This window comes from Entelurus aequoreus, linkage group LG14 (genome assembly GCF_033978785.1).
Source record: "Entelurus aequoreus isolate RoL-2023_Sb linkage group LG14, RoL_Eaeq_v1.1, whole genome shotgun sequence".
In the NCBI taxonomy this organism is placed as follows: Eukaryota; Metazoa; Chordata; class Actinopteri; order Syngnathiformes; family Syngnathidae; genus Entelurus; species Entelurus aequoreus.
This window is the reverse complement of record NC_084744.1, coordinates 63,093,098-63,121,015: the sequence shown is the minus strand read 5'-3', so window position 1 is coordinate 63,121,015 and position 27,918 is coordinate 63,093,098. Positions and strand designations below refer to the sequence as shown.

Genomic DNA, 27,918 nt, shown 5'->3' with positions numbered 1-27,918 from the left:
TTTCAGCCAAAAACAGGGGTCGTACTTTAACAAACTCCTTCTAGGGACTTTGACCAAACCAAAGATTAGCTGTTCCAACCAGTTTCAAGTGTCGACACGAAAATAGCTGGAGACGTCTAACATGACGACCACACGTAAAAGACTTAGGAAACCAGGCTTGAAAACAAAGAGAAAGTTGGCCATTTTTCGGGCCAAAAACAAGGGTCGTACTTTAACAAACTCCTCCTAGGGACTTTGGCCAAACCAAAGATTAGCCGTTCCCACCAGTTTCAAGTGTCGACACGAAAATAGCTGGAGACGTCTAACATGACAACCACACGTAAAATACTTTAGGAACCCATGCTTGAAAACAAAGGGGAAGTCGACCATATTGGTTTCTGTCGGCCATTTTTCGGGACCAAAACAAGGGTTTGTACTTTAACGAACTCCTCCGAGGGACTTTGGCCAAACCAAAGATTATCCGTTCCCACCAGTTTTTCGTATCGACACAAAAATCGCTAAAGACGTCTATCATGACGGCCACACGTAAAAGTCTTAGGAACTCATGCTTGAAAACAAAGGGGAAGTCGGCCGTCTTGGTTTCTCTCGGCCATTTTTCGGCCAGAAACAAAAACAAGAGTCGTACTTTAACAAACTCCTTCTAGGGACTTTGACCAAACCAAAGATTAGCTGTTCCAACCAGTTTCAAGTGTCGACACGAAAATAGCTGGAGACGTCTAACATGACGACCACACGTCAAAGACTTGGGAAACCAGGCTTGAAAACAAAGAGAAAGTTGGCCATTTTTCGGGCCAAAAACAGGGGTCGTACTTTAACAAACTCCTCCTAGGGACTTTGACCAAACCAAAGATTAGCTGTTCCAACCAGTTTCAAGTGTCGACACGAAAATAGCTGGAGACGTCTAACATGACGACCACACGTAAAAGACTTAGGAAACCAGGCTTGAAAACAAAGAGAAAGTTGGCCATTTTTCGGGCCAAAAACAGGGGTCGTACTTTAACAAACTCCTCCTAGGGACTTTGGCCAAACCAAAGATTAGCCGTTCCCACCAGTTTCAAGTGTCGACACGAAAATAGCTGGAGACGTCTATCATGACGACCACATGTAAAATACTTTAGGAACCCATGCTTGAAAACAAAGGGGAAGTCGACCATATTGGTTTCTGTCGGCCATTTTTCGGGACAAAAACAAGGGTTTGTACTTTAACGAACTCCTCCGAGGGACTTTGGCCAAACCAAAGATTCCCACCAGTTTTTCGTATCGACATGAAAATCGCTAAGGACGTCTATCGTGACGGCACATGCTTGAAAACAAAGGGGAAGTCGGCCATCCAGGTTTCTGTCGGCCATTTTTTGGGCCAAAAACAAGGGTTCGTACTTTAACGAACTCCTCCTAGGGACTTTGACCAAACCCAAAATTAGCCGTTCCCACCAGTTTTCATATCAACAAGAACAACGCTGGAGACAACTATCATGACGACCACACGTAAAAGTCTTAGGAACCCATGCTTGAAAACAAAGGGTAAATCTTGGTTTCTGTCTGACATTTTTCGGCCAAAAATAGGGTTCGTACTATAACGAACTTCTCCTAGGGACTTTGACCAAACCAAAAATTAGCCGTTCCCACCAGTTTTTCGTATCGACACGAACATTGCTGGAGACGTCTATCATGACGGCCTATGCTTGAAAACAAAGGGGAAGTCGGTCATCCTGGTTTCTGTCGGCCATTTTTCGGGCCAAAAACAAGGGTACGTACTTTAACGGACTCCTCCTAGGGACTTTGGCCAAACCAAAGATTAGCCGTTCCCACCAGTTTTCATATCGACAAGAACATCGCTGGAGACGTCTATCATGACGACCACACGTAAAAGTCTTAGTAACCCATGCTTGAAAACAAAGAGAAAGTTGGCCGTCTTGGTTTCTGTCTGACATTTTTCGGACCAAAAACAAGGGTTCGTACTATAACGAACTCCTCCTGGGGACTTTGACCAAACCAAAAATTAGCCGTTCCCACCAGTTTCACGTGTCGACACAAAAATCGCTAAAGACGTCTATCATGACAGTTACACGTAAAAGTCTTTGGAACCCATGCTTGAAAACAAAGGGTAAATCGGCCGTCTTGGTTTCTGTCGGCCATTTTTCGGCCAAAAATAGGGTTCGTACTATAACGAACTCCTCCTAGGGAATTTGACCAAACCAAACATTAGCCGTTACCACCAGTTTTTCGTAAAAGACTTAGGAACCCAGGCTTGAAAACAAAGAGGAAGTCGGGCATTTTTCGGGCCAAAAACAGGGGTCATACTTTAACTAACTCCTCCTAGGGACTTTGACCAAACCCAAAATTATCCGTTCCCACCAGTTTTCATATCAACAAGAACATCGCTGGAGACAACTATCATGACGACCACACGTAAAAGTCTTAGGAACCCATGCTTGAAAACAAAGGGTAAGTCGGCCGTCTTGGTTTCTGTCAGCCATTTTTCGGCCAAAAATAGGGTTCATACTATAACGAACTACTCCTAGGGACTTTGGCCAAACCAAAGATTAGCCGTTCCCACCAGTTTTTCGTATCGACATGAAAATCGCTAAAGACGTCTATCGTGACGGCACATGCTTGAAAACAAAGGGGAAGTCGGCCATCCAGGTTTCTGTCGGCCATTTTTTGGGCCAAAAACAAGGGTTCGTACCTTAACGAACTCCTCCTAGGGACTTTGGCCAAACCAAAGATTAGCCGTTCCCACCAGTTTTTCGTATCGACACAAAAATCGCTAAAGACGTCTATCATGACGGCCACACGTAAAAGTCTTAGGAACTCATGCTTGAAAACAAAGGGGAAGTCGGCCGTCTTGGTTTCTCTCGGCCATTTTTCGGCCAGAAACAAAAACAAGAGTCGTACTTTAACAAACTCCTCCTAGGGACTTTGACCAAACCAAAAATTTGCCGTTCCCACCAGTTTCACGTATCGACACAAAAATCGCTGGAGACGTCTATCATGACGGCCTATGCTTGAAAACAAAGGGGAAGTCGGTCATCCTGGTTTCCGTTGACCATTTATCGGCCAAAAACAGTGGTCGTACTTTAACGAACTCCTCCTAGGGACTTTGACCAAACCCAAAATTAGCCGTTCCCACCAGTTTTCATATCAACAAGAACATCGCTGGAGACAACTATCATGACGACCACACGTAAAAGTCTTAGGAACCCATGCTTGAAAACAAAGGGTAAGTCGGCCGTCTTGGTTTCTGTCAGCCATTTTTTGGGCCAAAAACAAGGGTTCGTACTTTAACGAACTCCTCCTAGGGACTTTGGCCAAACCAAAGATTAGCCGTTCCCACCAGTTTCAAGTGTCCACACGAAAATAGCTGGAGACGTCTAACATGACGACCACACGTAAAAGACTTAGGAAACCAGGCTTGAAAACAAAGAGAAAGTTGGCCATTTTTCGGGCCAAAAACAGGGGTCGTACTTTAACAAACTCCTCCTAGGGACTTTGGCCAAACCAAAGATTAGCTGTTCCCACCAGTTTCAAGTGTCGACACGAAAATAGCTGGAGACGTCTGTCATGACGACCACACGTAAAAGACTTTAGGAACCCATGCTTGAAAACAAAGGGGAAGTCGACCATATTGGTTTCTGACGGCCATTTTTCGGGACAAAAACAAGGGTTTGTACTTTAACGAACTCCTCCGAGGGACTTTGGCCAAACCAAAGATTAGCCGTTCCCACCAGTTTTTCGTATCGACATGAAAATCGCTAAAGACGTCTATCGTGACGGCACATGCTTGAAAACAAAGGGGAAGTCGGCCATCCAGGTTTCTGTCTGCCATTTTTTGGGCCAAAAACAAGGGTTCGTACTTTAACGAACTCCTCCTAGGGACTTTGACCAAACCCAAAAATAGCCGTTCCCACCAGTTTTCATATCAACAAGAACAACGCTGGAGACAACTATCATGACGACCACACGTAAAAGACTTAAGAACCCATGCTTGAAAACAAAGAGAAAGTTGGGCATTTTTCAGCCAAAAACAAGGGTCGTACTTTAACGAACTCCTCCTAGGGACTTTGGCCAAACCAAAGATTAGTCGTTCCCACCAGTTTCAAGTGTCGACACGAAAATAGCTGGAGACGTCTATCATGACGACCACACGTAAAAGACTTAGGAACCCATGCTTGAAAACAAAGGGGAAGTCGGCCATATTGGTTTCTGTTGGCCATTTTTCGGGACAAAAACAAGGGTTTGTACTTTAACGAACTCCTCCGAGGGACTTTGGCCAAACCAAAGATTAGCCGTTCCCACCAGTTTCACGTATCGACACGAAAATTGCTGGAGACGTCTATCATGACGACCACACGTAAAAGACTTAGGAACCCATGCTTGAAAAGAAAGAGAAAGTCTGCCATTTTTCGGACAAAAACAAGGGTCGTACTTTAACGAACTCCTCCTAGGGACTTTGGCCAAACCAAAAATTAGCCGTTCCCACCAGTTTCACGTATCGACACAAAAATTGCTAAAGACGTCTATCACGTAAAAGTCTTAGGAAACCATGCTTGAAAACAAAGAGAAAGTCGGGCATTTTTGGCCAAAAACAGGGTTCATACTTTAGCAAACTCCTCCTAGGGAATTTGACCAAACCAAAAATTAGCCGTTCCCACTAGTTTCAAGTATCGACACCAAAATCGCTGGAGACGTCTATCATGACGACCACACGTAAAAGACTTAGGATCCCATGCTTGAAAACAAAGGGTAAGTCGGCCGTCTTGGTTTCTGTCTGCCTTTTTCCGGACCAAAAACAAGGGTTCGTACTTTAACTCCTCCTCTTAGGGACTTTGACCAAATGAGCTGCGGTAAAAAATGACAGATACTAAACGTATTGCCGATGATACATTGCGAACACATTTTGCCGATGCCATAAGATGTGGGCGTGGCCAGGCGCCAAACTTTGGATCTGATGGTTCGCCACAAAACGTTATTAAGAGGGTTGTGCGGTTTCAGATCCTGATCAGAATCGGTAGAAATGATACTGATGCTTGATGGGTCCAGTAGTTACTGTTAATGGATTGAAGGGTTTGAATGTGCATATGCTGGAGACCAGTATGTTACAGTAAATACAATTTCAGTCCATGCTGAGCAACATGGAGAGAAAAAAAGCCTGTCGGATGATAGGCACAGCCTCATGAGAGACCCCAATTGAAACAGTGTGTGGTATGAAGACCTCCCAGCCCTTCAGGGTCAAAACTACAAGACCTAGTCCTCTCATCAATGTCAAGTTCTATCTCTCTCTCTCTCCCTTTCCTCATCCCTCCATCCAGTCCGGGCAGGCCATTAAACCGTAGAATACATTACGGAGAAGGCGGGCTAATAGATTGGAATATTACAACCATACAATAATTTCATGAAAAAGTCAAGGCGGGATCATCGCTCTTATTAACTCCAGGAGAAATTGAGGCTGAAAAATGCTCAAATAGAAAATGTAAATGCCAGGCTGTACTACGTGTAATTGTGCCGGCGCCATTCTCTGGGCTGGGCCCCCTTCATGCCACTTTATTAGTGGTAATTGAGGATATGAATTATAAATGGGGGGCTTATATCTCTCCTCCTTCTGACTGAAAGTAAAGCGTAATGACCATTGCCATTGTTTAACCTTCATAACCGTGTGTTCTCAGTTCCGTGCTTTCTGTTCCTTTTGCTCTTTCCTTTTCTTCCTTTTTGCGTGTCTCCACTTTCCGTTAGCGTCCTGCTTTTTGACAGCCTTTGGGTTCTGCGCATTCTGCATTCGGGACAGCTTTGTTTCCCATCTGCAGACTGGAGCGGACCTCACATAACTATACACTCGCACGGTGAGCTGGGGGTTTTGGCAGGGCTTTTACCGTGTTGTAATTGCATAATGGGCCCCGGCGAAAGAACACCGAGGTTTCTGGGCGTATTCTTGGCAGGGTTTCTGAGGAGTTCGCGTTTTTTATTTGGTCGTATTAAAAATCAGCTCTACACCTAGCATCCAACAAAGTCCATTTACCGAGCCTCTCACCCATGACCAGCCTGCTTTCTTATTTACAACCTCAAATATTTCACTTTTTCTCTACCCTCCCTTACCCTGCCCTCGTTCTTCACACCCAGTCGAAGCATGTTTTCCGAAACTAAAGAACTTGGGAACATGGTAGGATATAACAGCCCTCTGCTGCGGTCTGCAGTGGGTTTATAGGGGGGGAATAATGGGTAATTGGCAGAAAGTACTTAAGAAGAAACTGGCATTGTGCAACTGTTGCAAAAGGGAGACTCACTCAGCTGGTTTCCCTGAAACCTGGAGGGCTTGGGCTCATGTTTTTGCTCTTAGGAATTAACAAGTGCCAATTAAGTGGTGATGACTGTGCGAATCCAAGTTTGCGCGTGAATATATAGAGAGTGTGTGCGTTCGGAACTGTGCCCGCAGACTTCGTAGTCAGGAAAAAGTACACCTAAAAGCTCATCGCTTAGGTCAGGGGTCGGCAACCCAACATGTTGAAAGAGCCATATTGGACCAAAAATACAAAAAACAAAACGCAAACAGTTAAAAGCCTTATGTAAGTGTTATAATGAAGGCAACAGTTTCTCAGAGGGTTCGATAATTCCTGGAAATTATTGGCTTAAAACTGTCAAAGGTAGTCTTTGCAAGTTGGGTAACGTTTGCTGTGGTCTGGAACAACATGGCATACAATCAGAAATATCACCAATATCACATACAGATAGTGCGTCACGAGACATGCAAAAATAAATTAAATACACAAGTAAAGGAAATTAAATGAACTCAAATATACCTACAAATGAAGCATAACGATGCAATGTGTACACACAGCTAGCCTAAATAGCATGTTAGCATGGATTATTAGCACTCCACGCAAGTCAATAACATCAACAAATCTCACCTTTGGGCATTCACGTACAGTATAAGAGGTTTGGTGGACAAAACGAGACAAAGAAGGAGTGGCATAAAACACGTCTTTCTGTGGGAGCGTCGGAAAAAGTTGTACATGTAAACCAACTACGGTGAGTTCAAGGACCGCCAAAATTAGTAGGGATACTGTCATCAGTGAAGCATAAACACTAACATATTAAACAGCGGGCTTTTTTAAAATTTAGGAAGGTTTGTGTCATGTTTGTCCTCCGACAGAAACTTTATTAAAACAACAAATATATATTTCTCCCCATATTTTTCCATTTTTTATAAAGCTTTAAAGTTCTAAGTTTCTATATTAGCTATATTAGCCTACTATCAAAATGACTTCAAAAGTCTTATATAAGTGGTATTTTAAAGGCAACACATGATGTAAGTGTCTATTTTAGCCTACTATCAAAATGACTTCAAAAGTCTTATATAAGTGGTATTTTAAAGGCAACACATGATGTAAGTGTCTATATTAGCCTACTATCAAAACGACAATGTGTTGCAGGCTGACACAAGTCTTTGTCGACAGAAATGTTGACATTTTAACAATTATTAATTTTTTACTACATTGGTAAAACATTAATAAAACGGAGGCTTCTCAGAGGGTGAGATAACTCCTGGAAATGACTGGTTCAGAACGGCCGAAGGTATTGACGTGTGTGTCCAAGTTACAGGAAACGGCGGGCTGTCTTCTTCCAATGGATTTATTACAATCTTTGCAAGCCGAGTAACTGTGGTCTGGAACAACATGGCGCACTCACAACTATCAGAAATGCAGACAGTATTGCACAGAGATAATGTTTCATGGGACATGCAAGTATAAATCAACTACACAGAGGACGTAAGTAAGTGCAATTTAACGAGCTCAAATAACGAGGCATAATGATGCAATATGTACATACAGCTAGCCGAAATAGCATGTTAGCACCGATTTGTTTGCAGTCATGCACTGACCAAATATGCCTGATTAGCACTCCACACAAGTCAAAAACATCAACAAAGCTAAACTTTGTGCATTCACGCACAGTATAAAACATTTGGTGGACAAAACGAGACAAAGGAGGCGTGGCCTAAAACACGTCTTTCTACGGACAACAGGTGGAATTGCATCTATTGTAGCTAATTCTGGCATATTTGCCACGATGCGTTGCTCATACGTGGCTCAATCTGGTTGTACCGTGGAAACAAAGATATTGGGAATAAGTATGCAAATCTTTTTTCAACAAATTAAATGTTGATAGCACACATTTTGCCGTTGGCAATAAAATAAACCATGTTGAGAATTGAGCAAGTTATGGTTTATTTTCTTTATGCATGCACTGCCTTTAATGGGAACTTGGCCCCCACCGAGGTGGCCACCATGTAGTTACATCGCTGATCTAGTCTTCTATGTATCTATGATTGGAAATCACCGAGTACGAAAAATAGTACAAGGTGGTACCTGTTTTTTTCCAATTGAAACGTGTCAATTGCATTGGAAAAAGGGCCTACTTACTGTACTACACAACTTTTGTTCCTTTGCAGCTTGACTTGGTCAGCTTACAAGTGTACTAAGGTACGGACCGCCAAGTGCCCTGCCTTTGGCTGCCGCCCAGCTCAGTCCGGGGGATTCTATGCCCCCTGGTAGGGTCTCCCAAGACAAACAGGTCCTAGGTGAGGGATCAGACAAAGAGCAGCTCGAAGACCTTGTGGGTCGGATCACATCTGACTCTTCTCACCATGGACACAAACTATTCTCCCTTCTCCTCTCAGGCAGGAGACTACGGTCCATGCAGACCCACACCTCCCGCCACCTGAACAGTTTTTCCCCCTCGGCCATCAGACTCATGAACAATAACAAGATCTGATAGCTCAGTTACAGCTCATTGTATTACCTATTCTGTGTTATATGTGTTTTATGTTGCACGGTTGTACCAAGAAAAAATCCTAGTTTGTGAACCCGTTCTCAAACAATAGCAATAAAGACTATTCTGATTCTCATTCTGATTCTGAAATACAAGAACAGAGACTCAGTTTTCCTTTGCCCGTACGCGGGTCACCGGGGCCCCCCTCTGGAGCCAGGCCCGGAGTGGTGGCCGGGCCTGTCCCCATGGGGCTCGGCCGGGCACGGCCCAGAAGTCTTTGGAATGTGTGCAGAAAACCAAAAAGAACACAGGGAGAGCCACAAACTCAAAGAAGAGTTGTTTCCAACAGAGATCTGGACCCAGATCTCCAGACTATGTGGCAGTGCTAACCGCTATATCACAGTGCAACTGTTTAAAATCCCACTGAAACCCAAATCTTTGACTGAGATACCCCAACCCCCCTGCTGCATTGATTGAGACTTTGATTTGATCTGGGTCCCTCATGTACTGCCACATCTGCAGCTTGTACTGCTGTGTGAAGCAGGCGTCAGCTGTGTGAGCGTATAAATGAAACCGGAGAAGAGTGAAAGCTAAACATTCTCCAGGATCAATATTCCAATATCTAACATCAGGGAGCTCCAATAAGTACAACGCCAGGGACACTTCAATGGCAACATCAAGAAGGAGGGTTTACGCATACAGACACACATGCTAACGATTAGTGGGTTTCAGATAGTGATCAGGCAAGCACCATAAAATCCATCCTACTTAGAAGCGCGGAATAATCCATTCGGGGGCGGATTTCAGTAGGGGTCCATACTAACCACGTCAGGGGGATGCGCTCACAAAAACAAAGCAGATCATTCGGAGCCGAGATGCATTGGCAAATTTTTGAGGCAATGAAGCGAGGTCATATTGCAGAAAGCTAAATTAGCAATCAATGCTCATCAGGGTTGTTAACCCAGCAGGCCCCAGGCCAACGAATATATGTCTGAATACCAGTGACGAGTTAGGTGAGGTGTGGTCCGCTCAGTGTTCAAGCTATAAACCAAACTACAGACAAATGTTTCAATGAGAATTCATTTAGAAATTTGTATTATTAGTTTATTATAATATTTATTTATTTATAAAATTGTTATTTCATTTAAAAAATTTTGGAGTGTGTGATATGATTTCTTCCTCTTTTGTGCTCCCCCTTACAGTTCTTCCCGCTCCTACTGTGTTCTGTATTGCATATTCTGTAGTGGCTGCTGTTGGCAAGGAGCTCTGTGCTCTTGTGTCATCCTTTTGTGTTCCTGGTGTTTCCCTCTTGTTTTCATGTGTTTTTTTTTTTTTTGCCTTTTGGTTGGGGGGACCCTTTGGGACTGTGTGACAAGGGGTGGCACTTTCGCGACTCCCCCACCCCCAACGTTTACCTGTCTCTCACCTTTTTTGTAAGGGCCGCCGGAAGTTGGCAAACCCGTCAGCGATCCTGTTCTGTCTCCCTGTCTAATCTTGAATGGGATTGTGCTGCCATCCATCCATCTTCGTCCAGCTCCTCCCGGGGGATTCCCGAGGCGTTCCCAGGACAGCCGGGAGACATAGTCTTCCCAACGTGTCCTGGGTCTTCCAACCGGTCGGACCGGAGGCGTTCGGGTGGCATCCTGACCAGATGCCCGAACCACCTCATCTGGCTCCTCTCCATGTGGAGGAGCAGCGGCTTTACTTTGAGCCCCTCCCGGATGGCAGAGCTTCTCACCCTATCTCTAAGGGAGAGCCCCGCCACCCGGTGGAGGAAACTCATTTCGGCCGCTTGTACCCGTGATCTTGTCCTTTCGGTCATAACCCAAAGCTTGTGACCATAGGTGAGGATGGGAACGTAGATCGATCGGTAAATTGAGAGCTTTGCCTTCTGGCTCAGCTCCTTCTTCACCACAACGGATCGATACAGCGTCCGCATTACTCACGATCCGCTCTTCCCTCACTCGTGAACAAGACTCCGAGGTACTTGAACTCCTCCACTTGGGGCAGGGTCTCCTCCCCAACCCGGAGATTGGGATTGGAATAGTGCTGAAAATCTTAATTTCCCCTCGGGGATTAATAAAGTATTTCTGATTCTGATTCTGATTTCATGTTTTACCCAAACGGTTAAATGGCTTCTCTGACATCTTTGTTTGGACAACAGGCAATGAGGCTGAACTAATGACCCGTACTCTAATCACATCACACAAGAAAAAGAGGTGTGCCGACACCCAAGCGGTCTTCTCTGCGCTTGTGTATTAGCACAAATCACTGACCTCTTTGACCACTGGTCATCTAAACCCTGACCACTACAGGTCGATACCCTGTCCGCCACCCGCCCGATCCTTCCTCTTCACCATCTCTTCATCCTCCTCCCGCCCGCAGAGCCCATTCACAGCTCCAATCAATGTCAAATTATGGGTTATTTATTGAATAATCAAAACGGTATTACAGGTCCGGCTGGCTGACTAGCATGCAGCGGTTGACAATAGGGTATTACAAGGTGGCGCTGGGACGGGACTATTCATCAGCCGAGCTGCCATGCATGCGTTTGAAATTAGGGTAATCAGTTGGCATGTAAACAGTGGGCTGAGCAGCTGGCTGCCAGACAGCAAGGCCATAACTCACATCTACTTATCGTCATTGACGCCGGAGCGTGTGTATTTGAACATCACATGCGTGTATGCAGAGGTGACGGCGTACGCGTTTAGGGATTATGGGTATTTTCTCATTATTCATGGTGTGTAAGGATTAGATGCTTCTTCACCTTCAGGCGATTTAAGATGTGATGCATTTCTTGGCCTACTTAATAATACATACAACTGGGCCGGTTTTCCACTAAGGAGTTTCATAGTCGAGTCTGATTTGTTAGACCGGGGGTCAGCAACCCGCGGCTCTTTAGCGCCGCCCTAGTGGCTCCCTGGAGCGTTTCTAAAAAAGGATGGAAAACTAGTGGTTAGAGCAGGGGTCACCAACGCGGTGCCCGCGGGCACCAGGTAGCCCGTAAGGACCAGATGAGTAGCCCGCCGGCCTGTTCTAAAAATAGCTCAAATAGCAGCACTTACCAGTGAGCTGCCTCTATTTTTTTAAATTGTATTTATTTACTAGCAAGCTGGTCTCGCTTTGCTCAACATTTTTAATTCTAAGAGAGACAAAACTCAAATATAATTTGAAAATCCAAGAAAATATTTTAAAGACTTGGTCTTCACTTGTTAAAATAAATTCATTTATTTTTTTACTTTGCTTCTTGTAACTTTAAGAAAGACAATTTTAGAGATTAAATACAACCTTAAAAATGATTTTAGGATTTTTAAACACATATACCTTTTTACCTTTTAAATTCCTTCCTCTTCTTTCCTGACAATTTAAATCAATGTTCAAGTAAATTTATTTTTTATTTATTATTAAGAATAATAAATACATTTTAATTTAATTCTTCATTTTAGCTTCTGTTTTTTCGACGTAGAATATTTGTGAAATATTTCTTCAAACTTATTATAATTAAAATTCAAAAAAAAAATTCTGGCAAATCTAGAAAATCTGTAGAATCAAATTTAAATCTTATTTCAAAGTCTTTTGAATTTCTTTTAAAAATTTTATTCTAGAAAATCTAGAAGAAATAATGATTTGTCTTTGTTAGAAATATAGCTTGGTTCAATTTGTTATATATTCTAACAAAGTGGATTTTAACCTATTTAAAACATGTCATCAAAATTCTAAAATTAATCTTAATCAGGAAAAATTACTAGTGATGTTCCATAAATTATTTGTTTATTTATTTTTTATTTTACATGAGTTACTATTTGTACAAACATGGTGCAAAGTAATTCATGATTTGTTAAAAAAAAATGTTAGTGGCTAGCTAGTTAAAATGGGATATTGTGATTTCACAAGACTGTCTTAGAAGTGATCATTTGAAAATGTTCAATTTGAAAAATGTGCACTTAGAAAAAATATAAAAATAAAGTTTTGCATATTGATATTTATCTGTTTCTATATATATTTAATGTGAGAAATCATTAAGATGATCAGTGTTTCCACAAAGATAAATATCATTAATTATTAATAATAACATAGAGTTAAAGGTAAATTGAGCAAATTGGCTATTTCTGGCAATTTATTTAAGTGTGTATCAAACTGGTAGCCCTTCGCATTAATCACTACCCAAGAAGTAGCTCTTGGTTTCAAAAAGGTTGGTGACCCCTGGGTTAGAGCATACTTGCCAACCTTGAGACCTCCAATATCGGGGGGGGGGGGGGGGGGGGGGGGGGGGGTTTGGGAGCGTGGTTGGGGGCGGGGTTATTTACAGCTAGAATTCACCAACTCGAGCATTTATTTCATATATTTCATATATATATATATATATACATACATATATATATATATATATATATATATATATATATATATATATATATATATATATATATATATATATATATATATATATATATATATATATATATATATATGTATGAAATACTTGACTTTCAGTGAATTCTAGCTATATATATATATATATATTTTTTTTTATTTACATAGAAAAAAAAAAAATACTTGAATTTCAGTGTTCCGGTGGCTATCCATTAGATGGCAGCATTGTCCTGTTTAACTTCTCCGTTCATTGGGCAGGCAAGCTGTTTATATTGTGGGAAAGCGGACGTGAGAACAGGCTGTCCCCACTCAGTCTCAGGTCCGCATTGAGCTGGAGGGGGCGTGGCCTCCAGCTCCGCTGAATACCGGGAGTTTGTCGGGTGAAAATCTCTGCTGGGAGGTTGTCGGGAGAGGCGCTGAATACCATTCTCCCGCTAAAAACGGGAGGGTTGGCAAGTATGGGTGAGAGTGTCCGCCCTGAGATCGGTAGGTCGTGAGTTCAGTCAAACCAAAGACTATTAAAATGCATCAAAGGTTGGAATTGGGGGTTGAATCACCAAAAATTAGTCCCGGGCGCTGCAACCGCTGCTGCTCACTGCTCCCCTCACCTCCCAGGGGGTGATCAAGGGTGATGAGTCAAATGGAGAGAATAATTTCGCCACACCTAGTGTGTGTGACAATCATTGGTACTTTAACTTGAACTTTAAGTGACATGTGCCGTCAGCGCCCAGACAGAGCTGAGCTTCCACGGCTGTTTACATGGCCTTTCCTTTTAACAACACTCAGGAAGCCGGCGCCGTTCTGGGTGTTGTTGATAAACGGCGTTCGCTTTGCATAGTAGAGTTTTAACTTGCACTTACAGATGTAGCGATCGACCGTAGTTACTGACAGTGGTTTTCTGAAGTCTTCCTGGGGCCATGTGGCGATATCCTTTACACACCGATGTCGCTTTTTTTGATGCGGTACCACCTGAGGGATGGAAGGTCACGGGCATTCAATGTTACGTGCAGTGATTTCTCCAGATTCTCTGAAACTTTTGATGATATTACGGACCGTAGATGGCGAAATCCCTAAATTCCTTGCAATAGCCGGTCGAGAAATGTTGTTCTTAAACAATTTGCCAAGGCATTTGTTGCTGCTCACTGCTCCCCTCACCTCCCAGGGGGTGATCAAGGGTGATGGGTCAAATGCAGAGAATAATTTCGCCACACCTATTGTGTGTGTGTGTGTGTGACAATCATTGGTACTTTAACTTTAACTTTTTATTTGTTAGCAACCCGCGGCTCTCGATCTTTAGCGCCGCCCTAGTGGCTCCCTGGAGCGTTTCTAAAAAAATTGAAAAAGGAAAAAGATGTGGGAAAAATACATTTTTTGTTTTAATATGCTTTTCGTTTGAGGACAAACCTTCCCAATTGTTAGAACTACCTCTGTGTAACATGTTTGTGTGTATGCTTCACTCTAGACACTATTTGGCGAACATCGTTTTGTCCTACTAATTTCAGCGGTTCTTGAACTCACCATAGTTTGGACCGTGACGCAACACAAAATCCTCCACTCCTTCTTTGTCTCATTTTGTCCACCAAACTTTTTATGCTGTGCGGTAATGCAAAAAGGTGCGTTTTGTTGACGTTATTGACCTGTCGAAGTGCTAATCAGGCATATTTGGTCAGTGCATGACTGCACGCTAATCGATGCTAACATGCTATTTAGGCTAGCTGTATGTCATACTTGCCAACCCTCCCGTTTTTAGCGGGAGAATCCCGATATTCAGCGCCTCTCCCGACAACCTCCCGGCAGAGATTTTCTCCCGACAAACTCCCGGTATTCAGCCGGAGCTGGAGGCCACGCCCCCTCCAGCTCAATGCGGACCTGAGACTGAGTGGGGACAGCCTGTTCTCACGTCCGCTTTCCCACAAAATAAACAGCTTGCCTGCCCAAAGACGTCACAACATCTAGGGCTTTTATAGAGTGCACAACTGCGCACACAACAAGTAGACGAAGCAGAAGAACGACTAAATTACAGACATGGCGGCCGAAATGATATACTCATCATGAACGGAGAAGTTAAACAGGACAATACTGCCATCTAATGCATAGCCACTGGAACACTGAAATTCAAGTTTTTTTGTTTTTTTTCTATGTAAATAAAATAAAAATTTAAAAAAAAATATATAGCTAGAATTCACTGAAAGTCAAGTATTTCATATATATATATATATATATATATATATATATATATATATATATATATATATATATATATATATATATATATATATATATATATATATATATATATATATATATATATATGAAATATATATGAAATACTCGAGTTGGTGAATTCTAGCTGTAAATAACCACGCCCCCAACCCGCCCCCCCCCACCCCCCACCCCGACCAAGCCCACCCCCCCACCTCCCGATATTGGAGGTCTCAAGGTTGGCAAGTATGCTGTATGTACATATTGCATCATCATGCCTCATTTCTTAGGTATATTTGAGCTTGTTTGATATTCTTTAATATCCAAAATTCGATGGTCAAATCAACGACACAACCCATCGTTGATTAAATGTCAACAAAAACGACATGTTGCTCCAATGTTATTGTGAGGAGGCGTGGCCTGCGGACCTGCAGCGAGGCGGGGTGTGCCGGGGCCGGCTCCGAGATCGGCGACAGGTGCGCAGATGGCCCACCTGGGGCGCATTTGACTGATCACCTGTCACTCTATAAAAGGGCAGCAGCCGGGAAGGAAGTGGTTGGAGAGGTTGGAGAAGTTGGGGGGGGTTGATGGTGAAGCGAATACCCGAGCACGAGCACGAGCGAGACGGAAACGGAGGCGGAGACGAGAGCGGACGGCTGAAAAGCAACGTGAAGCGCGAGACCGTCACGAGAGGCGATTGCTGAAAAGCAGAGCGATAAGTTTTATGCAAATCACAAAACCGTCAAGCCTGTCATGTCCGTTCTTGGTGGTCCGAAGAACCCTTAGAGGCAAGACCTCCACAGTTATGTTTGAGTTGTTCGATGTCAGGACCTAATTCACCAAGTTCTCAACGTTGTTTTAATGTCTTGTGCCTGCTGGGTTATATTATTAGTATTGGTTTTTTTTTAAATTGTATTTGTTCGGTCTAGCCGCTCTTGCGAATCATAGTAAAAAATGTACAGAGATTGAATTCAGTACTTTTCCATCCTTATTTATTTGAAGACGTGATTATTTGAGCACTTTAGACGGGTAGAAAAACAAAAGGCTCGTAATCAATGCAGGGAATCCTAGGAGTTTGGATTCGAAACCCAGGGTCCCTGGGCCACTTGTAAACTAATCTGTCAGGGCGGCTTTTGTGTTGGAGGTCAACAGACATCATTACTGCGGGTGTGCAAGGGGCAGAGGCGAGGGCAAGGCAGCACATGTGTGTGTGTGTGTGTGTGCGGGTGTGCTGACGTGTGAAGGGCAGATGAGAGGGCCGAGTGGTCGCTGCGGGCAGATCAACTTTCCCTCCTGGGCTTTGGCCTACAAGCTGGGCTGAAAGTGGACCGATCAGAGTTGAGCAAGTTAAGAGTCATTTGTGTTTTAGCAAGGTATGAGTTCAAAATGTTTTGTGTGAGTCAGACTTTTAATGGTTTGATTAGATAGGATAAAATAGGCTTCCAAGAAGAACTTTGTCAAGTCGTAGGATATCCAGACGGTAGTGAGAGAGAAAACCCTGTATTTGACCACTTACTCGTGAAAATCCAGCCAATGTTATTGGTACAATGAGAATCATACACATTCATGACAAATAATGTGTTTATGTTTATGTCAATGGATGTTTGCATTCTTCTAGGTCATTGTGCTCTCAGGGCAGTCAATCGATCGCACGGTTTGGTTATCTTAGAAGACGTTTCGCCTCCCGTCCATTAGTTCATGCTCCTAGCTTTACAGTGGTGGTCAAAAGTGTACGTACACTTGTATAGAACATCCTGTCATGGCTGTCCAGTCATTTCTACAACTCTTGTTTTTTTGTGATGTAGTGATTGGAGCACATACTTGTTGCTCACAAAAAACATTCATGAAGTTTGCTTCTTTTATGAATTTATTATGGGTTTACTGAAAATGTGACTTGGTCAAAAGTATACATACAGCAATGTTAATATTTGGCAAGTTTCACTGCAATAAGGCGCTTTTGGTAGCCATCCACAAGCTTCTGCTTGAGTTTTTGACCACTCCTCTTGACAAAATTGGTGCAGTTCAGCTAAATTTGTTTTTTTTTCTGACATGGACTTGTTTTTTCAGCATTGTCCACACGTTTTAGTCAGGACTTTGGGAAGGCCATTCTAAAACCTTCATTCTAGCCTGATTTAGCCATTCCTTTACCACTTTTGACATGTGTTTGGGGGTCATTGTCCTGTTGGACCACCCAACCGCGCCCAAGAACCAACCTACGGGCTGATGATTTTAGCTTGTCCTGAAGAATTTGAAGGTTTTTCATTGTCCCATTTACTCTCTGTAAAGCACCAGTTCCATTGGCAGCAAAAAGCCGGGATTTTTCTGTCAAAAAGTCTGTATTTTTTCCAAGTGTCCAAAAATTGGGATTTTTTCTAAGTGTCAAAAACACAGGATTTTTTCTAAGTGTCAAAAAATCTGGATTTTTTCCCAAGTGTCAAAAAGTCGGGATTTTTTCCAAGTGTCAAAAAGTCGGGATTTTTTCCAAGTGTCAAAAAATCGGGATTTTTCCCAAGTGTCAAAAAATCGGGATTTTTTTCTAAGAGTCAAGAAGTCAGGATTTTTTTTTGTCAAAAAATCTGGATTTTTTCTGTCAAAAAATTCTGGATTTTTTGTAAATGTCAAAAAATCTGGATTTTTTCTAAATGTCAAAAAAATCTGGATTTTTTCTATATGTCAAAAAATCTGAATTTTTTTCTAAGTGTTCAAAAGTCAGAAATTTTTCTAAGTGTCAAAAACACGGTATTTTTTGTAAATGTCAAAAACACGGTATTTTTTCTAAGTGTCAAAAAGTTGGGATTTTTTCCAAGTGTCAAAAAATCGGGATTTTTTCTAAATGTCAAAAAATCGGGATTTTTTCTAAATGTCAAAAAATCGGGATTTTTTTTGGGTCAAAAAGTCTGGATTTTTTTCTAAGTGTCAAAATCGGGATTTTTTTCTAAATGTCAAAAAATCTGGATTTTTTTTTGGTCACATAGTCTGGATTTTTTCTAAATGTCAAAAAAGTCAGGATTTTTTTGGGTCAAAAAGTCTGGATTTTTTTTTAAAAATTGGGATTTTTTACAAGTGTCAAAAAGTTGTTTTTTTTTGTAAATGTCAAAAAGTCTGGATTTTTTCAAAATTTCAACAACACGGAATTTTTTCTAAGTGTCAAAAATTCGGCATTTTCGGGACCACCATGCTTGACGGTAGGTGTGGTGTTCCTGGGACTAAAGGCCTCACCTTTTCAAACATATTGCTGGGTATTGTGGCCAAACAACTCCATTTTTGTTTCATCTGACATCACATGGACAAAGATAAGACCTTCTGGAGGAAAGTTCTGTGGTCAGATGAAACAAAAAAGGAGCTGTTTGGCCACAATACCCAGCAATATGTTTGGAGGAGAAAAGGTGAGGCCTTTAATTTAAGTCTGGATTTTAAAAAAATCCAGACTTTTTGACCAAAAAAAATCCTGACTTTTTGACACTTAGAAAAAATCCAGACTTTTTGACCAAAAAAAAAATCCAGATTTTTTTGACATTTAGAAAAAATCACGATTTTTTGACACTTGGAAAAAATCCCAATTTTTAACAAAATCCAGATTTTTTGACATTTAGAAAAAATCCGGATTTTTTGACACATCAAAAAATCGTGATTTTTTTCTAAATGTCAAAAAAAATCACGATTTTTTTTGGTCAAAAAGTCTGGATTTTTTCTAAATGTCAAAAATCCGGATTTTTTCTAAATGTCAAAAAATCTGGATTTTTTTCCAAATGTCAAAAAATCGGGAATTTTTTTTTGGTCAAATAGTCTGGATTTTTTCTAAGTGTCAAAAAGTCAGGATTTTTTTCCGTCAAAAAATTCTGGATTTTCGGGACCACCATGCTTGACGGTAGGTGTGGTGTTCCTGGGACTAAAGGCCTCACCTTTTCAAACATATTGCTGGGTATTGTGGCCAAACAACTCCATTTTTGTTTAATCTGACATCACATGGACAAAGATAAGACCTTCTGGAGGAAGGTTCTGTGGTCAGATGAAACAAAAAAGGAGCTGTTTGGCCACAATACCCAGCAATATGTTTGGAGGAGAAAAGGTGAGGCCTTTAATTTAAGTCTGGATTTTAAAAAAATCCAGACTATTTGACCAAAAAAAAAATCCCGATTTTTTGACATTTGGAAAAAAATCCAGATTTTTTGACATTTAGAAAAAATCCGGATTTTTTGACATTTAGAAAAAATCCAGACTTTTTGACCAAAAAAAATCCTGATTTTTTTGACATTTAGAAAAAATCACGATTTTTTGACACTTGGAAAAAATCCCAATTTTTAGAAAAATCCAGATTTTTTGACATTTAGAAAAAATCTAGATTTTTTGACACATCAAAAAATCCAGATTTTTTCTAAATGTCAAAAAAAAAATCAGGGTTTTTTTTGGTCAAAAAGTCTGGACTTTTTCTAAATGTCAAAAAATCCGGATTTTTTCTAAATGTCAAAAAATCTGGATTTTTTTCCAAATGTCAAAAAATCGGGATTTTTTTTTTGGTCAAATAGTCTGGATTTTTTCTAAGTGTCAAAAAGTCAGGATTTTTTTTGGTCAAAAAATTCGGGATTTTCGGGACCACCATGCTTGACGGTAGGTGTGGTGTTCCTGGGACTAAAGGCCTCACCTTTTCAAACATATTGCTGGGTATTGTGGCCAAACAACTCCATTTTTGTTTAATCTGACATCACATGGACAAAGATAAGACCTTCTGGAGGAAAGTTCTGTGGTCAGATGAAACAAAAAAGGAGCTGTTTGGCCACAATACCCAGCAATATGTTTGGAGGAGAAAAGGTGAGGCCTTTAATCCCAGGAACACCAGCCCTACTGTCAAGCATTGTGGTGGTAGTATTATGCTCTGCCAATGAAACTGGTGCTTTACAGAGAGTAAATGGGACAATGAAAAAGGAGGATTACCTCCAAATTCTTCAGGACAAGCTAAAATCATGACACCCGGAGGTTGGGTCTTGGGCGCAATTGGGTGTTCCAACAGGACAATGACCTCAAAAGTGGTAAAGGAATGGTTAAATCAGGCTAGAATGAAGGTTTTTAGAACGGCCTTCCCAAAGTCCTGACTTAAACGTGTGGACAATGCTGAAGAAACAAGTCCATGTCAGGAAAACCAACACATTTAGCTGAACTGCACCAATTTTGTCAAGAGGAGTGGTCAAAAATTCAAGCAGAAGCTTGTGGATGGCTACCAAAAGCGCCTTATTGCAGGTAAACTTGCCAAGGGACATGTAAGCAAATATTAACATTGCTGTATGTATACTTTTGACCCAGCACATTTGCTCACATTTTCAATAAATTCTTAAAAGAAGCAAACTTCATGAATGTTTTTTTTGTGACCAACAAGTATGTGCTCCAATCACTACATCACAAAAAAAAGAGTTGTAGAAATGATTGGAAAGTCAAGACAGCCATGACATGATGTTCTTTACAAGTGTATGTACACTTTTGACCACGACTGTAGGTTAAAAGTCACTAAACTGCTGTTCATAGTTCCACCACAAGGTGGCACCACATGTTTATTGACTAAAACCAGCTCGACACGGCAGAGAAGAAGAATGCATTGCCTTAAATATCCAAATGTGTCTCCTCATTACTGTGTCGCAGGTTAGTGAAATGTGCTTAAATATGGACAAACACGACGTGTAAAACTTGTTATGATGATTTTTTTGTTGCGTCGCCGTGTATATCTGGTCTTTAAAGGTGTTTTAGAACGGCCACAAGCGGTCCTAAACGTGGATGCTAACTCGCTAATGCTAACAGGCCCAATACTTGAGTTGCTAGTGTGATTTTAAAATAGCACTAAAATGTCGTAAATAACCTCAACAAAGGCAATATAACGTGAATGTGTATATATATTAGTATGATGTATCACTTTAATTAAAACTGGAATGTATCACTTTTGTATTTAAACTGGAACCTAACATGTGGATTATAGTAATTAGTAATTTACCATATAACAATTTAATTAAATAAGCGTGATCATATCTGTTATAAGACTATGTTAAAGTGCAAAGGAACTAACCGAGGTCTGAATCTCAGTAAAACTAAAATAATGCTCTTTTGTAACAGTAGAAGAGAAAGTCAAACACAAATACAAATAGACGGAGTAGACATTGAAAGGGTAAATGGAACCAGATTTTTGGGAGTATTAATAGATGATGAAATGAACTGGAAATCTCATATACAAAATATACTACATAAGGTGGCAAAAAAATTTTCAATAATGAATAAAGCAAAACATGTTCTAGACCAAAAATCACTTCATATTCTCTACTGCTCACTAGTGTTACCATATCTGAGTTATTGTGCAGAAATATGGGAAAATAACTACAAAAATAGACTTTATTCATTAACGGTGTTACAAAAAAGATCAGTGATAATAATACATAATGTTGGATATAGAGAACATGCAAACATTTTATTTATTCAATCGAAAACACTGAAATTCCACGACATAGTGAATTTGCAAACAACTAAAATTATACACAAAGCAAACTACAATCTGCTACCCAAGAATATACAACAATTCTTCTCAACAAAAGAAGATAAATATAACCTTAGAAGAAATGAACAAATTAAAAAGATGGTTTGACAAAAACAGACTATCTTTGAATCTCAGTAATACTAAAATAAAGCTATTTGGTAACAGTAGAAGAGAAAGTCCAACACAAATACAAATAGACGGAGTAGACATTGAAAGAGTAAATGCAACCAAATTTCTAGGTATAATGATTGATGATAAATTGAACTGGACATCTCTTGTAAAAAATATACAACATAAAGTAGCAAGAAACACGTCAATAATGAATAAAGCAAAACATGTTGTAGACCAGGGGTGTCAAACATCCGGCCCGCGGGCCAAATCAGGCCTCGCGAACAGGGTCTATGCGGCCCGCGAGACAAGTTTGCTAGGTCTAAAATTAAGATGCATTTTTAAATGAAAGAAACTACTGTTCTAAATGTGTCCACTAGATGTCGCACCAGTAATTATGTTGGGCAAGCCAATATACAAGTATACCAACCAATGTAAAACAAACAGGAGTAAAATAAATAATTGGTAACCCCACTTAAAATGCTGCATGAGACACTGCACATTGATATAGTTCTCTAAAAATGTGTTTTCTGTGCTCCGCCGCTCCCGGTCTGTGGAACGCTCTCCCTGACCACCTGAGGGTACCACAGACTGTGGATGCTTTAAAAAAAAGGCTTAAAAACCCTTCTTTTTAAAAAAGCCTTTTTTTTTAGATACATGTTTTCTAGTTCTAGTTTTTATTTTTATTATATTTTTATTTTTTAATACACTGTAGCACTTTGAGGTTGTGTGCTCAATGGAAAGTGCTTTTTACAAATAAAATCTATTATTATTATTATTATAACATAATTACTGTCCTAAGGGAGGCAACACGATCCATTGAAGGCCCTGAGTAAATTAATATTTATGTATTTATGTTGTGCTATCAAAGAGCATCCATTTTGTACGCCCCCTTATTCTCATTAGGGTCACAGGAGTGCTGGAACCTATCCCAGCTGACTTAGGGCAGGCTACACAGTTTGTACCTTCTGAACAGAATGAGTAAATGACGAAGGTTGTATCGGTTGTATGTTCCCTTGTATTAGGGAAAAGGATCAAGACGTTGGCAATACTCTCAAAAAAGTACCACTACTTTTTTTCCCCTAAGCCTTAAACCCTGCGGCTTGTAACACGGTGCGGCTAATTTATGGATTTTTCTTCACTAACGGCCATAATGCAAATAGTTTCCATAAAACACATGGAAACACATTGAAATGGTGTGTTTTTGTGTGTGCTACGGTGCCGTCTTTTGGACGAGTTCACACACCGCAGGTGCTTCTGGGTGAATTAAAGCTTTGAACCGGAAGCACACGTGCTGCGCCGTCTTCTAGCCGTCCATAGCGGTTCTACTCGTATGAATTCTTCATTCGGCACTCCAAGCAGCGTTTGTAAGTTTTACAATATAACTAAAACAATTCGTACTTACTAAACCATCCCATGTGTGATGTCTGCAGGAGTGTTTTCATGCATATTTGTACGCGCCATCGTAATTGAATGAAGCTAGCTAATATAGTAACATGTTTACGAGTGTCTTGTGTTAGTGTTATTAACTTACAACGCCATACTTTTTGTGTTGTTTCAGTTTCGTGAACTCACCAAGACGTCACCGTGGAGTTATTGAGTCTGTTTAGCTGATTGGAGAGCTAGCTTCCGCAGCTGGCGGGTCCATGACCACGACTTCTGTTTCGTTTGAACAGCCGCATTATAGACACCATTTGGAAACAATTAAGGTATGTAAATAAACATTTACAAAATGTTTCTGTGTAAATAACTAATTTCATAACAAATATATCTGCAGTTTATATATATATATATATGGATAAATATATGGAATATTATATAGAAATACAGTGTTTCCCACACATTCATTTATTTGTGGCGGCCCGCCATGAAAGAATTACGTCCGCCACAAATAAAATAAAAAATAAATATATATATATATATATATATATATCTTTTTTTTTTAAATTATTTTTTTAATTTTTTAATTTGTTTATTTATTTTTTTGTCCTGTTCATCTTCTAAAGCAAATCATATAGTTGATGTAGATGCCCATATAAGCTGTTCAGATTTACTTTACAAAAGAGAAGTGTAGGATACTTCTCTTGTTGCCTTATTTGTATTTGACCACTACTGTTTTCTGTTTATTTGTTACTGACTGTGGCAGGACACCTCTGCCTCTGTTTCACTTTATGTTGCTGGTAAATAATATGGGTGTAGTAGTAGGCTAAAGTTAAATTATTTAGTATGCACTAATTAAAGGGGCAGAGCTTTAAGAGACATTTTAGCGTTTATATTTTATAAGATATATTTTTTGTAAGAACCACAATTAATAAATATATTTCAGTGAATAACTTATTGTTCAAATCTGTATATAAATATGTACATAAAGTGTTGTAATTATATTGTAAAATGGATGGATGGATGGACGTTTAAAACAAAACTGTTATTAATTAGTAAGTATACATTTTTTGAGCCTTTTTAGAGAAAATCATATCATTGTAGTAAATTATGCAAATTACTCGATTATGTCATGGTGGCCACGCCCATAGCCACGCCCCCACCGCCACAGGTATCTTGGCAGTTTATGGGAAACACTGAAATATTATGGAAAAAAATATTATTTTCCCTCTGAAATTTAGTGGGTGCGCTCTTTAGTTTGAAAAATACGGTCGCTACTAGTGTTGTCCCGATACCAATATTTTGGTACCGGTACTAAAAAAATTTCGATACTTTTATAATAAAAGAGGCCACAAAAATGTCACTATTGAAAATGGAGCAGCTTTCCTCAAGGTCACGCTTCTACAACCTCTATATCTTCATTGCATGTCGCCATATTTTCGTCCCTCAAAAAGCATTAGAAAAGGCAACGTTGCGGTGGGGTAAGTAAATTAGGATCGGGTTTTTTGCCTTCCCCGGGTCACAGAGGGAGGTAGAGTTACCAGCAATAAGATCACGACGAGACCAATTTCATTTTCATTGCCATTGAAAACAAACAATGGGCACCTAATAGCCCCTGCAGCATCTGTGGCCTTCAGCGGGCCAAAACACACACCGTGGTCTGGTCGATAGACGGTAGATGCACCAATGCGGGCTTGAGTAATGGCTTTTCTCTCCCCTAATAGTTGAAAGCTGCCTCCAACACGTTAGCCGTCGCCAGGAAAAAAGTGGCCTGAGTGCTCGTGAAGACGGCAATCATATCAGGCAAAAGAGGAGAATAGAGGTTTATCGACTCAGAGAGGGTGACAGACATGCAGAGTGGTCACGTCTCGCCAATACATATCTACTCCAACAACCGGTTTGTCATCAGCGGACAATCTGGGATGTTGATGTCAAAACATAGTTGTTGCTTCTGTAACACATGCAGATTGCTTTCATTGAAATCCTCCTCATACACATGTCAGTCGTAATGAAAGTGGAACTTCAAAACAATAACATGTTCAAATTAAAGCTGCAAGCAGCGATGGACGGGACCGGCTTTTGCTGGTGTTTCCTGCCTTTACCCATTCAACATATCTTTACCTGCACATTACCTACCTTCCCTGCATCCTGGGGTCACACTGGTGCTTCTTTCTTTCACGCTAGTTTGAAGCCGACCCGACAAACGAGCTCAGAGGAGATTATGTTTAAAAAAAAGGAGACTGTTTTGAACCAACTTTTGTTTTGAAGGGGAAATTGCAAACTTCCTGTGGATTTTTGTTGGGAGTTGTCAATGAATGAAATGTAGGTCTAAGTGAGACCTACATAGAGGTTTTTGTTTCATGTCTCTACGACATTCCTACCGGAAGTTACAAGCCGTTTTGTCTGTGTTTTCTTCCTAGGAGCTGTTTTGTCTGTGTTTTATTCCTAGTGGGCGCTAGAGCACAATTTTGAGTTTTGGGGTTGGGTTTTTTTATTAGACCGCAATTTTTGCCAGTCCTGATGTGTGTGTCCAGTTTGGTGAGTTTTGAAGCATGTTAAAGGCCTACTGAAATGATTTTTTTTTATTTAAACGGGGATAGCAGATCTATTCTATGTGTCATACTTGATCATTTCGCGATATTGCCATATTTTTGCTGAAAGGATTTAGTAGAGAACAACGACGATAAAGATTGCAACTTTTGGTATCTGATAAAAAAAAAGGCTTGCCCCTACCGGAAGTAGCGTGACGTAGTCAGTTGAACATATACGCAAAGTTCCCTATTGTTTACAATGATGGCCGCATGAAGTGAGAGAGATTCGGACCGAGAAAGCGACAATTTCCCCATTAATTTGAGCGAGGATGAAAGATTTGTGGATGAGTAAAGTGCAAGTGAAGGACTAGTGGGGAGTTGAAGCTATTCAGATAGGGAAGATGCTGTGAGAGCCGGGGGTGACCTGATATTCAGCTGGGAATGACTACAACAGTAAATAAACACAAGACATATATATACTCTATTAGCCACAACACAACCAGGCTTATATTTAATATGCCACAAATTAATCCTGCATAAAAACACCTGCGTGTTTGTTATGCTAGCTCCTAGCTCCTCTGCTAGCTCCTAGCTCCATAGAACACGCCAATACAATTCAAACACCTGATCAACACACACAATCACTCAGCCCAAAAGACCGTTTACCTAACCCAAGGTTCATAAAGCTTATATATTTTTAAAAAGTTACGTACGTGACGCGCACATACGGTCAAGTTATCGAATGTTTAGCAGCCAAGGCTGCATACTCACGGTACCTGATATTCAGCTGGGAATGACTACAACAGTAAATAAACACAAGACATATATATACTCTATTAGCCACAACACAACCAGGCTTATATTTAATATGCCACAAATTAATCCTGCATAATAACACCTGCGTGTTTGTTATGCTAGCTCCTAGCTCCTCTGCTAGCTCCTAGCTCCATAGAACACGCCAATACAATTCAAACACCTGATCAACACACACAATCACTCAGCCCAAAAGACAGTTCACCTAACCCAAGGTTCATAAAGCTTATATATTTTTAAAAAGTTACGTACGTGACGCGCACGTACGGTACGGTACGTGTTATGCTAGCTCCTAGCTCCTCTGCTAGCTCCTAGCTCCATAGAACACGCCAATACAATTCAAACACCTGATCAACACACACAATCACTCAGCCCAAAAGACCGTTCACCTAACCCAAGGTTCATAAAGCTTATATATTTTAAAAAAGTTACGTACATACGCAAAAAAAAGCCAAAGCTGCATACTCACAGTAGCACGTCTGCGTCTTTGTCATCCAAATCAAAGTAATCCTGGTAAGAGTCTGTGTTGTCCCAGTTCTCTACAGGCGTCTGTGTATCCAAGTCAAAAGTCCTCCTGGTTAGAGTCTCTGTTATCCGAGTTCTTCCATCTTGACTGCATCTTTCGGGAATGTAAACAAAGAAGCGCAGGCTGTGTACTGTTGTGGCTGACTACGTTCGAAAAATACGTCCATTTCGCACCGACAACTTTCTTCTTTGCTTGCTCAGCTTCCTTCTCCATAATGCAATGAACATGATTGAAACAGATTCACGAACACAGATGTCCAGAATACTGTGGAATTATGAAATGAAAACAGAGCTTTTTCGTATTGGCTTCAATGTGGAAGGCATACCCGTGTTCGCCGGTCTACGTCACGCGCATACGTCATCCTCAGAGGCGTTTCGAACCGGAAGTTTAGCGGCAAATTTAAAATGTCACTTTATAAGTTAACCCGGCCGTATTGGCATGTGTTATAATGTTAAGATTTCATCATTGATATATAAACTATCAGACTGCGTGGTCGGTAGTAGTGGGTTTCAGTAGGCCTTTAAGGGGGTCAAATTACAGCTCACAGAGGCAAAAATCACTGTTTTTAATGAAACTTTTGTTTTGAAGGTGTAATTGCCAACTTCCTGTTTATTTTTGCTGAAGGATGTCAATGAATGAAATGTAGGTCTAAGTGAGACCTACATAGAGGTTTTTGTTTCATGTCTCTACGACATTCCTACCGGAAGTTA

General features: G+C 40.7%; 1 protein-coding gene and 1 long non-coding RNA gene across 6 annotated transcripts in view; one reads left to right on the top strand and one right to left on the bottom strand.

The window, feature by feature from the left end:
* rnf220a (ring finger protein 220a) overlaps positions 1–27,918 on the bottom strand; it is a 390,449-nt gene that overhangs the window by 167,488 nt on the left and 195,043 nt on the right. The window lies entirely within an intron of this gene.
* The window catches only part of LOC133665182 (uncharacterized), a 92,525-nt gene continuing 85,481 nt past the window's right edge, over positions 20,875–27,918 (top strand). For all 4 annotated transcript variants that reach the window (XR_009828712.1, XR_009828714.1, XR_009828715.1 and 1 more), the window contains exons 1-2: positions 20,875–20,970; positions 23,520–23,667. This is a non-coding gene — a long non-coding RNA (uncharacterized LOC133665182). The remainder of the gene's footprint in view (positions 20,971–23,519; positions 23,668–27,918) is intronic.